This window comes from Martes martes (assembly GCF_963455335.1).
Source record: "Martes martes genome assembly, chromosome: 6".
In the NCBI taxonomy this organism is placed as follows: Eukaryota; Metazoa; Chordata; class Mammalia; order Carnivora; family Mustelidae; genus Martes; species Martes martes.
In genome coordinates, this window is record NC_137893.1 from 136,437,593 (window position 1) to 136,450,006 (window position 12,414).

Here is a 12,414-nt window from a genome sequence, read left to right on the forward strand (position 1 = left end):
ATGATCTCAGGAAGGTGGGATTGAGCCCAGTGTCGGGCTCCGTGCTCAGCTCGGAGTCTGCTTATCCCTCTCCCTCTGCTCCTCTCTCTCACTCTCAAATAAATAAATGAAATATTTTTTTAAAAGAAAGTAGAATTTCAGACTCAGTACTAAAGTAGTAATTCACTTGTACGTCCCCAATGTCAGAATGCAATTCGATTCTTTTTAATATCAATGAATGCATTCATTAGCCTACAGTTAAAATCACGTAAAAACCTCTTCCAATAATATGATCGGACTGAAATAACATCCAGAGTACTTAGGCTGAAAAAAAAATGGCATTACTCAATTTCCAAATACAGTACCTTGACTAATAAATTTAAAGAACTCATTCCTGTTTTATTATCAATATTGCTTCATAATTGTCCTTTCTGTTCTCCCTTTCTTTCTTTTTGGGGAGCTGGGGCAGGGGTGACTAATGCAAAAGCAAAGTCGGCAACTTATCTTAAACCACAACTACTTTTCCTGTATCCTAAACCCTCAAGGGGGGTTTCTAAAGAAAAAAAAAAAGAAAGAAAGAAAATTAAACCTTATCCAGCGGAATTTAGAAAGCTAGAAATGAAACAGCCTTAAAAGTTGTAAGAGATATCTTTCTGGTTTATGACCACATTCTCTAACATCTGTTGAGGGACATTTTCTGACCAAAGGGCCTGTCAGTATCAATAAGGAAAGACGCTTTCTTCATTGTTCTAGAATCTACAGTGTCTAGGGTTATTGAAATGGATATATACTGTAGTTCATACCAGAGGATGTAGAGAGAGTAAAGAGGGATGGAAAAGGGGAGCATGGATTACAGTGTGAAGTTGCCTCTGGCCCTGCTTTGAACTCTCCCTGGCTTTTTGGAACTTATCCAAGGTCAAACAGGCAGTTGTAAGGGGCTCAAGGTCTCTGGTTCTCTGGATACAGTGAGGGGTAGATGTTGAGGTTAAGATTATGAAGTTTTGTGGTAACTTTAAACTGTAAAGTATTGCATTCACCTTTTATATTCCCCAAAGAAAGAAGAAATGCCCAGCCATGTAATGAAACTCCTTTCAATCTGACCATTGTGTTAGGAACAGATTTCACACTGAGCAAAGCTTTGCAACCAGACTCAAATGTTTCCCATTAAGTCTGTGCGCGGGTATAAATGTGCAAGTGTCGGCTGCAAAGTGTGCAATTCTCCAACCAAAAGGCACACACTTGGTGACTTGGATACAGTATCAAAAACATACACAGTTGAACACTTGTTTGCACTTACTATTGCCATAACTTAGAGCCTAAACAATGAGAAAGAGACGTCCCTAAATTGTCTGGGGGACTGGGGGAGAACCCTATCTGATTAGACACAACATGCATGGCTCAAAAATTGTTACAGCCTTAGTTCCTTGAGTAAGAATTGTTCATATTTCAATGGCTACAACCTATCTTACCAGAATCCATCACAGTTTAGCAACTCTTGGCGTATAGCAAGTGCTAGAAAGTGGAGTCGAAAATGATACATGCAATATTCAAATATCGAAACAGCAGATTCTATTCAGAAAATGATTCATACTAAAGTTGAAGATAACCACATGAACAGAACATTTTACTCTGCTATAAAATAGTTCTTATTTTGATTGTGGGTGGGGGGGCTTTTCTTCTCTTCCCCCTTGTCTCAGAGTAACTGTTAAAAACAACCAGTCTGGGGCACCTGGGTTGGCTCAGTGGGTTAAGCCTCTGCCTTCGGCTCGTGTCATGATCTCAGGGTCCTAGGATCGAGCCCCTACATCGTGCTCTCTGCTCAGCGGGGAGCCTGCTTCCCCTCTCCTCTCTGCCTACTTGTGATCTCTCTCTCTCTGTCAAATAAATAAAATCTTTAAAACAAGCAAAAAATACAACCAGTCCGTGCAAAACAGCTGCATACTAGAGAGTGTTAAACCCAATTAAAGTCCCCTGGTGAAACTACAATAATGCTAATAAGAACAGAAACCTTGGCATTTATGCAATGCTCTCATCCCACACTTCAGAAAAGTTCCTAGATGGTATCTTATGAACCCTTTTGAAATAATGGACATTGTTATCTCCACTTTATCATCGAGGAAATCAAGGTATCCAAAGATAACTTGCCAGGGTCATAAGCCTCCTTGGAGCCACTACCAGGAAAGAGAGCCCTTCAAAGTGCATGCTGCCTGCTGCCTTGGGCTGCTAGAAGACAAGTTCATCTGAAAGTCCATCTTATGTTCCCAGCTCAGAGAGCAACTTCATATGCTCACGTGCAAGGAGTAGCTTTTGTAGAAAACGTACTGACTTGGGTAAGTGGCAAAATAAGAGGGAAAGAGAATAAACAGAAAAATGAAGGCTGATCTATGACTCTTCAAAGAAGTTCCTTTTTGCAATTATTCAAAAGGAGACCATGTTGTGGAGACTTTTTCTTTTAACGATTTTGTTTACTTACTTGAGAGGGAGAGTGTACGCACACAAGGTGGGGTGCAGAGGGACAAGGAGACTCCCCACTGAACAGGGAGCCCTACGTGGGGAGCTCCATTCCAGGACCCTGAGATCACGACCTGAGCTGAAGGCAAGTGCCCTCATGAATCTTACAAAGCTTTAGCATTGTTTAATACAACTTGTGCAACTCAAATACCACCTTCTCTCTTGACAGTTTCCCCTTTCCAACTTCAGAATTTAAAATTATATTGAATACTTCCACTTAATGTTTCAAACAATACAGTGTCCTTCAGCATTTTAAAGTGACATTTCAAATTGGTTTCAATATGTATTATGTCATACAAAAATGAATATACTTTTCCTTTATTATTTACTGATATCAAAAACATATGGAGTCGGCATGCCTGGGTGGCTCAGTCGGTTGAGCATCTCACTTTTTTTTTTTTTTTTTTTTTTTTTTTTTTTTTGACAGAGAGAGAGCACAAGCAGGGGAAGCAACAGAGGCAGAGAGAGCTGAAGGCAGATGCTTAACCAACTGACCGACCCAGGTCCCCTGAGCATCTGACTCTTGATTTTGGCTCAGGTCATGATCTCAGTATCCTGAGATGGAGTTCACCAGGGCTCTGTGCTCAGTGGGGAGTCTGCTTCTTTGCCTCTCCCTCTGCCCCTCCCCCATACACTCTCAAATAAATGAATCTTTTTAAAAAATAAAAAATTTAGGGGCACCTGGGTCGCTCAGTTGTTAAGCATCTGCCTTCGGCTCAGGTCATGGTCCCAAGGTCCTGGGATGGAGCCCTGCATGGGGCTCCCTGCTGCAGGGGGAGGGCTGCTTCTCCCTCTCCCACTCCCCCTGCTTGTGTTCCGTCTCTCACTGTGTCTCTGTCAAATAAATAAATAAAATCTTTAAAAAATATATTTTAAAAAACCACATATAGTAAAAATACATTTTTACTACTCAGTATATACAGATTTTGGAGAGTTGATGTACAACGTTGTTGGAATTATTTCAGTGTGTCTGGAATTCATCCAAAAAGCCATTCCTACTCAGTTTGGGGTTGGGCTTTTTTTTTTCCCTTCGATTTAAATGTTCATATTTGCCTACAATACGAGTGATTAGAGAAAATAAGAGGGGGAGAAAGGTGACATTTTCCTCACATGAGAGGATAATCAACCTCTGGCAAAACTGTTCTTTCTCCTACCCTCTCCCCAATCTTTATTTTTAAAGGACTCTTTTTTTTTAAGATTTTATTTATTTATTTGACAGACAGAGATCGCAAGTAGGTAGAGAGGCAGGCGGGGTTGGGGGGGGGAGCAGGATCCCCGCTGAGCAGAGAGCCTGATGTGGGGCTCCATCCCAGGACCCTGGGATCATGACCTGAGCCGAAGGCAGAGGCTCAACCCACTGAGCCACCCAGGTGCCCCCCCAATCTTTATTTTTTAAAGATTTTATTTTTAAGTAATCTCTACACCCTTCGTGGGGCTTGAACTCACAACCCAAGATCGAGAGTCGTCTGTTCCTCCAACTGAGCCAGCCAGGTGCCCTTCCCATTCTTTTTGATCCCAATTCCAATCATCGTCAACTATCACCAACATGCTCCTGACTCCAGTTAAAGGTGATACTAACCTCCAAGTATGTGCACTGTAATAGCTAGACTTTTGAGGCCTGACACTGTTCCAGGGCCCAAAGGCCATCATTTGTAATGGTAGAATTTCAGCTGCGTTGACAGATGGTGGGGGAGCCATTTTTTAAACCAGAATTGATCCCCCTCAATTCGTGTTTCAGAAGAAACATACACAAGGGGAAGCTCTGAGCACAGGTTTTGATTACTTTTCAGCTTTTTTAAATTTTAAAAACCTAACAAAGCTGGAGAGTAGTCTGCTAAAGAAGGAGGACCACAGACTCTCCTAGTCCTTGAATTCTAAACCAGGCACAGATGATTCCCCTTAGGCCACTGGGGCCCACCCCACCCGGCCCCACTCCCGCTGCTATGGGGGAAGAGGAGGAACAGCAAGGAAGGGGCAGGCCCTCACATCAGGATTTGTTGGGGGTTATACTCCTCATAGAAATTCTGACGCCTTTGGTTCCATAATTATTTATTCTTCTCTCAATAAATTGAAAATACTCTGGTAAAAGGTCATGTCTTATCCAATAACATAACAGCATAGGAGTACTTAGGCGTTTGGTAAAGATCAAGATTCCTGGACCTTAACAGAGAATCATTACATCAGTCCTGGATACCCGGGGTTCAAGAATCTTAATTTTTAATCAAAATTCTCATTTGATCCTTAGACACAGTGACAGTGAGAACCAGCTTAGGGTGGAAGACGGGGTGGGGGAGGGAGGAGAAAGAAGAACAGAGGATGTGAGGTTGGGTTTATGTGTGGAATCAAAGGTAAACACTCCTAAAGCATGACCCATCTGACAGTTTAAGCCAGTCTTGGAAGGCACAGAGAAGGCCAAAAAGGAAAATCAATGAGGGAGAAAAGAAAGAGTGCACAAGTTTTATGGACCTGCCACGGGCCTCTAAAACATTGTCTTGCATTGCATCGGTCTCTGCCACCACATTCAGAAAGGAGGTTTTTTTTTCGTTTTGTTTTTTATGATTTTATTTATTTGAGAGAGAGGGAGCACAGAGAAGAGAGTGAGGAGGAGAAGCCGACTCCCCACAGAGCAGAGAGCCCCAGGTGGGGCTCGATCCCAAGACCCTGGGATGAGGACCTGAGCTGAATGCATAGGCTTAACCCACTGAGCCCCCCAGGCACCCTCCAGAAAGGAGTTTTGATGTTGCCCTTCCTCCCCTCCTCGCTTTCTTTTCTTCAAAAAGCTTCACAGTGTCCGTTTGGTCCATGCTTCGGGAGAGGGCCGCCCTGTGGGGGCGGGGAGAGGCTCAGGCAGATGCCCTGGCACCCGGAGACGGCAGAGCCCTAAAATGCCACTGCGCAGGCCTGGCCTGGGCCGCCCGTCTGCGCAGGTGCGTCAGGGAGGACGCCATCTTTCTGACCCGCTTCATCAGGCCAGCCCGGAAGTAGTTCTCCCGGAAGTCCCAGGGGCTGCAGGGATCAGGTTCAGGTGCTGCTTCAGGACCGTCGTGGCGTCTGGTGTGTCCCGGATTCGCCTCGTCACCGAGGGGCGCCTTCCGCACGTCCTGGAAGAGGGCGGAGCCTCGAGCTGGTTTTGCGTTTTCAGGCGCTGCTGGGCACCATCGTGCTTCTCTTTGGCCCCCTTGCCAGGAAGCACCCGCGGTGGAAATGGCAGCCCTGAGAGAGGTAGGTGCAGGAGGCCCGCAGGTTGACCTGGCAGGGACAGGCAGCCCCCATGGGGGTGGACTATTTTGAGGAACCTGGGGGCGCACTGTTGATGGGCAGTGAGGAGCCAAGCCCGAGACCAAAATGGTTCCGAGGGTGGCCCTTGAAAAAGAGGTTGCAGGGTGGCGGGAGGCAGATCCACGGGACTGCCAGCCCACTGCCACTTTCCTTCTTCTTTCCTCCTTTCTTTTCCTTTTCTTTCCATATAAAAAGATTCCTTTCCCTAGGCAATGCGAGACCTCTGCGAAGGAAATAGGGGTTTTGTGGACAGTTAGGTATTTTTTACAAATAAAATACTGTGTTATTTATGCATCTCATATCTTTTCCCACATTAGTTTCTTCAAGGATTTCTACATAGATGGTTTTTTTTTTAGGTCCTTTTTTTTTTTTCCTTAAATAACACTTCACTTAAAATAGACAAAACATTATTATAAACACAAATATCTTTTACTAATGCTACACAATATTAGAAGCTTTATAGACTCCAAAGACTACCATGATTAACCTTCCTCGAATAAAACTTTAGGGATGTGCTTTGAACCCACAAAAGAAATTAAATGCACAGTTAAGACTGATTTTCATCATCAAGTTGCAACAGGGAATTGTCTTTAAAGCCATCTCCTGCTGCCTTCATTAGAGTCTCAATCTCTTGCTGCAAGTTTATATTCCTTTGTGGGTTTAAGGCAGATATTGGATATCCTTTTAATCTATATTTATTAAGTGAGCTATTGACGAGTCTCATTCTGCCACAAATTCATGAACAATGTTCCCATGGCCACTCTAGTGGGATTCTTAAGTGAATACAACTTCTTCAGGATAAGTGGTCATTTTTCACAGCGTAAAATGGGCATTTTTTTTTAATGCAAGAGTTAAAAACACATATCAGGATAGACTTTGACTTGCCCCATAAGCCCAAATCAACTAATAAAAGTATGCCAATAACAGAACACTGGAAGAAGAGTTTTCAGCTCCCTAGTCCTGCCCCCCACTGTCTCCTCCAGATAGCCTGTCCCAGTTCAGGACCCTCTCAGTCTGAGGAAAGCTCCTGATGAGAAGAAACTTTGACCTAGAGAGAACGTTTGCCTGACTGTTCTCAGATCCTGCGTTCTGCATCACACGGGAACTGACTTGTGCAAACTCCATTTCTCAGGCCCCCTTCCCAACTGGCTTCCAGCTGCGTTCAGTCAATGGGAGACACTGGACAGGGATGGGGGAAAGGGTAGGAGGAAAGGAGAAGTTAGAGGACTTCCCCTTCATTCAACTCTGTATTCGGGCGTCATTGGCTGTGGCTCCCACAGCGCAGCTTCCCACTGGCTGAACCTAGCTGGAGGCCAGTTGGCGAGAAAGTCTAGGAAATGCCATTTGCACATCAGCCCCTTGTGCATGATCCAGAACAGGGGAATTGTGAGGACTGGATCTGAGCCAAATGACCAGCAGAGAGGCTGAGCTAAGTCAGGCTCATGGGGGCCGCTCTACCTTGGTGGGACCAAGAATGACAGCAGACTCCAATATTTATGGAGCATTTACCAGGTGTTAGGACCTGTGCTAGGTGCTGAGAATGTGAAGATCAATAGTATGTGCTCCCTTCCCTTTTAGTTGGCCACTCTAAGCTGGCTTCTTCTTTGTTGTAAAATGGGGAAGGTGATAGTCTACTTCCTAGGATTATTGTAAGGGTTGCATGATGAGATCATTGCTTACCATAGACATTCAGCGAGCATTTGTTGGATAAAATGGTGCCTACTGAGACAACAGTTAATAAGTCAGATGACGTTACCCTTCACTGATGACCTCCTCTGTGCCAGGCACACACGTTACTTTAATTCCTACATCTATCAAGGTGGGGTAAACAAGTTTTGGTACAGTGTGGTCAGGGCCATAACAATGCCGCCTACAAATTGTGGTGGGAACACAGTAGGGGCAGAAGCTGTAGAGACTGCACAGAGGAGTACAGCGGATTCCATGGGGGGCAGGAGGCAGGACCTGGAGAGTGAGGAAGCTTGGAATAATAAGCGCAATCAGTAAGAGCAACTGAGAACTCACTTAGGGCCAAGCCCTGGGTTACAGGCACTCACTGAGCCTGCCTCCATGGAAAGCCCTAGCACCCTGGGTCATTTGTACTCCTAACAACCCCATTTTGTAGAGAAAGATCGTAACGTTGAGAGTTGCTGAATGACATGTCCGAGGTCACCAAGCTGCTAAGAGTTGGGATCAGAATCCAAACCAGTCAGAGCTGAAGCTTTGACAACTGGCGGAGTCCTGTCCTGAATATATGGATGTGTGCTTTTATGAAGAATTAACCAACACTCCGCAGCCAAGCAGATGACAAATCTGCGCATTAACATCCAACAGACTGTAGAATCCCTGGGGGAGTTTTGCAGAGAGGGCCTGATTTTGGAGTCACTGAATTTTTCGGGAAGTCCTGCGCCCTGCATCTAGCAGTCCAGCTGTAGCTGGGAGGAGGAGTTGGAGACAAAGCCTCCATCCTGGGGTAGGGGGAGATGGCCAGGCAAATAACTCACCCTCTGGAAATAAACCACGAGGCCTTGGGGGATGAGTTAACCCTTTCAAGACACCAGGCTAATATTTGGTTTAATTATCTCTTCCAAGATACTAAATGGCATTCCGGTAGTCTCACAGAGTATATTTATCTCTCAAATAAGAGCTATTGACTAACCCATTTCAGGCGTCAATTCTCCTGTCTGGGGCAGCTTTTCTTTAAAAGACCAGTTGCAGGCAAAAGCACTACTTAAAAGAAAGTGGGGAGAAGTCCTTAAAACCTCCCAAGATTGCTTTTAATTAAAAAAAAAAAAAAACTAAACTAATTCTTATTTTTCTTGTTTCCCCAACCTCCTGTGCTGCTGGGGGAAATGAGATATTTTGCAAATAAAAGTCGACTTTTTCTTCGAATTTCAGAGCTGTTCAATTATAAACACAACCACCTGCAAAGTTGGAAATCAATTCAACTGCAGTCTTCTTTAAAGCTTTTTCAATGCAACTGCTAACCTGTCTAGATGTTTAACTTTCAGATTTCAAAACCCGTCAGTTAAAACTTGCTTACTGTTACTCCTTTTCTCTGAAGCTCCAAGCCTGAGGAGAAATTATGTAGCAAATTGGAAACAAGGAACTAAGACTTGATAGCAAAACAAAAGACCTGATGATGGGCTGGGCTCCGCAGAAACTGCAGCCCTTGCTCTGAAAATGAGTAAGGATTAGAGGGCTCATCTACCGGCAGCCTCCACCGAGGTTGTGCCTCCTCGGTTCTGAAACAAGCCGTCAATTGATCCCTTCACAAGAACACCTGGCCTGTTCCAAGAAGAAAAAAAATCACTCAGACCTGTTGTTGGCTGAGTTTACCAGTCAATTCCGTTAAATTGTGGCATCGGTAGCAATGGGTAGAGACGACTCATTAAAAATACCATTTGGGGAAATCCTAAGGCAAAGGGATAGTCATTACTGAACTAACTCTCTTGGCCCTGAAAGAGTTAATTCAACTCCTAAAGGAAAGCAATTTACTTTCTATTCCCCAAGAGGATGAGCCAGCCTCTTACAGAGCTTAATACAATGAGGCTGGGTTTTTTGGGGGTGGGTGGGAGGGGCTTTGTTTTGTTTTACCAGCCCTCCCCTCTCTCCTCCAGGCTGAAGGCCCCCTGACAGTTGACAAGCCCAAGACAGGGTACACTGGGAGGGTCACCTCTCAGTCCTCCATGTAGGCCCCACTAGGCCTGAGGCCGGGTAATGCTGAATAAATCCGTTTGTGCAAGGAACAAGCACAAGGACAAATCCCTTGACTTTGTGTGTCTGGATTCTAAACGCCTACCCGGATTCTAACAGTGCAGCCAGATCAATCTATCAACAAAAGTGGCTAAGGGATACCTGATTTATATGCAACCTTAGCCGTGTATCATTGGGCCCAAAGTGTCCGTGTAAACCGTTCTGCACAGGCTCTGGTCCTGGCCAGACAGAGAACAGAGGTCATCACCTCCTAGACCAGTGTCCCCATTGCCAACGAGAAGAGAGCCAGAGAGCCCAGAGAAGTCCTAAATGATCAGGACATTCCCTTGTGAATACTTTTTTATTTTTAACAATTCATTATGAAAAATGCCAAAAATAATTTTAAAATGACATAATATTGTTATGACCCCCCCCCATGTACTTATCACCAAGCTGCAACAGTTAATAACTAACAGCCAATCTTATTTCAGATTCAGCCCCTCCACTCCCTCCCTACCATGTTATCCTGAAGCAAATCCCAGACTTTCTACCATTGGATTAATAAATATTTCAGTGCATATCTCTAAAAGATAAGGGCTCTCTCTCTCTCTCTCTCTTTTTTTTTTTTGACAAAATGCAAAACCACTACTAACCCTAAAAAAAAAAAGAAAAGAAACCTCTTTGATACAAACACTGGATGATTCCATTTACATGAGGTTCCTAGAGTACTAAACCCATAGAGACAAAAAATGGAATGGTGGTTGCCAGGGGCTGGGGGAAGAAGGGAATGGGGATTATTGTTTAATGGGTATGGTTGGGTATGGTTTCAGTTTTGCAAGATGAACAGAGTTCTGTGGCTGGAGGATGGTGACAGTGACACAGCAGTGTGAACATACTCAGTAACACTGAATTGGATATACTTACAAATGGTTAAGATAGTAAATTTTATGTTAGGCATATGTATTTTGCCACGGTTTCTTTTAATGGTACATCTTCAAGCTCTTCACATCAAACTGTTCTCTGAGTGTTTATCTCGTAAGTGTCATAAATTTGTTCAGTTTGTTCGCTTGGGTCAGAATCCACGTAAGGTTCACATACTCCTGTTGGTTGTCACGTGTTTTCAGTCCATATGTTCCCCCTCCGTCTGTTTTGTTCCCCATTGCGTTTACCCCTTGAAGAAATGATTCCAGTAAAGTTTTCCACGGTCCAGATTTTGCTCTTTGCATCTCTGTGGAGTCTTCTGTTCATTGTCTTCTTGAAAATCAGAAGCTGGATCTAGAGAGCAGATCAGATTTTAATTTGATGTCTTTGGCAAGACCATTGCATAGGTTCAAGTAGAGCACTGGAACACCATGTGATTGACCCAAAATGTGAGTGCACAAAGATTAATCAACTAACTATGATGTTCAGCTTAGCATGAGCTCTCCACTTTCTTTCTTTGTTTCTTTCTTTTTTTAAAGATTTTATTTACTTATTTGACAGATAGAGATCACAATTAGGCAGAGAGGCAGGAAGGGAAGCACGCTTCCTGCTGAGCAGAGAGCCTGATGCAATGCGGGGCTTGATCCCAGGACCCTGGGATCATGACCTGAGCCAAAGGCAGAGGCTTTAATCCACTGAGCCACCCAGGCACCCCGAGCTCTCCACCTTCAGGAGCCTTGGTGGGGGATGTGAGGAGGTGGGCATGGGAGGAATGAGAGGGAACACCGACAAAGTGTTTTGACAGAATCCTTCCCATCAAGGAACTTAGTCTTATTATGGAGGCAAAACTGATACACATGAAACAAGAATTAAGTGCAAAAGTGTGCTGTGCCTATAAATACCATCTCCTTCGAAGGGGGAGATCATCTAAAAAGATTTTAGGTAGAATAATATATATATATTTTTTAAGGTTTTATTTATGTGACACAGATAGAGAGTACAAGTAGGCAGAGCAGCAGGCAGAGGGAGACGGAGAAGCAGGCTCTCTGCTGAACAGGGAGCTTGATGCGGGATTCGATCTCAGGACCCTGGGATCATGACCTGAGCCGAAGGCAGTTGCTTAACCCACTGAACCACCCAGGTGCCCTAGAATAACATTCTTGAAATGCATCTTGAAGACTGATAGATTTTGGAAGAAAGATGGCATTCAAGGAAGTGAAAGTATAAGAAGAAAATCACAAAGGTTGCTGTTAGAGGGTAGATACAGAGGATGATTTAGACTGGTTGGTAATGAATGGTAAGGCATTATAGAGACATGAAAACCTAGCCGAGAGATATGAGTTGGGGGAAATCTACTGATCTCTAGAGATGGAAGCACGTCACATATTATGTTTTGACACGTACACTTCAGCAAGATTCTAAAGGTCTGCAAATGTCGGGGCACCTGGGTGGCTCAGTCAGTTAGGCGTCTGACTCTTGATTTTGGCTCGGGTCCTGGGACTGAGCCCCTTGGAGGGCTCCACACTCAGTGGGGAATCTGCTTGAGGATTCCCTCTCCCCCTCTCCCTGAGCCACTCCTGTATGTGTGCACTCCCCCCACCTCTCAAATAAATAAAGCCTAAAAAAAAAAAAACAAAGGTCTGCAAATGTCATAGGTATTTCAAGGATCTGATTTCCAATATCATTTAATAGAAGAATTGAGCTTTCACCTTACTGAGATCTTTTCCAACTGAGTTGACCCTTTCTGGAAATTAAACACATGGGAAAGAGTTTTATGAAAAATATAGTTAGAATTGGATAGTGTGTAAGATTAGCTTTAAAATGCTCCATCAGAGAGGTAGATATAGATGAAAAAAAGATTGCTAATGTTGGTAATTGTTGGAGCTAAGTGATGGGTTCGTAGGGCTCATAATTCTCCGTACCTTTGTGTACATTTGAATAATAAAAAGTTATTTGTAAACCTATTACTGTTGGGGTCAAGGGTCATTCCCACATCCCATGTTTACAATGTTATAACAAAAAAGGATTCAC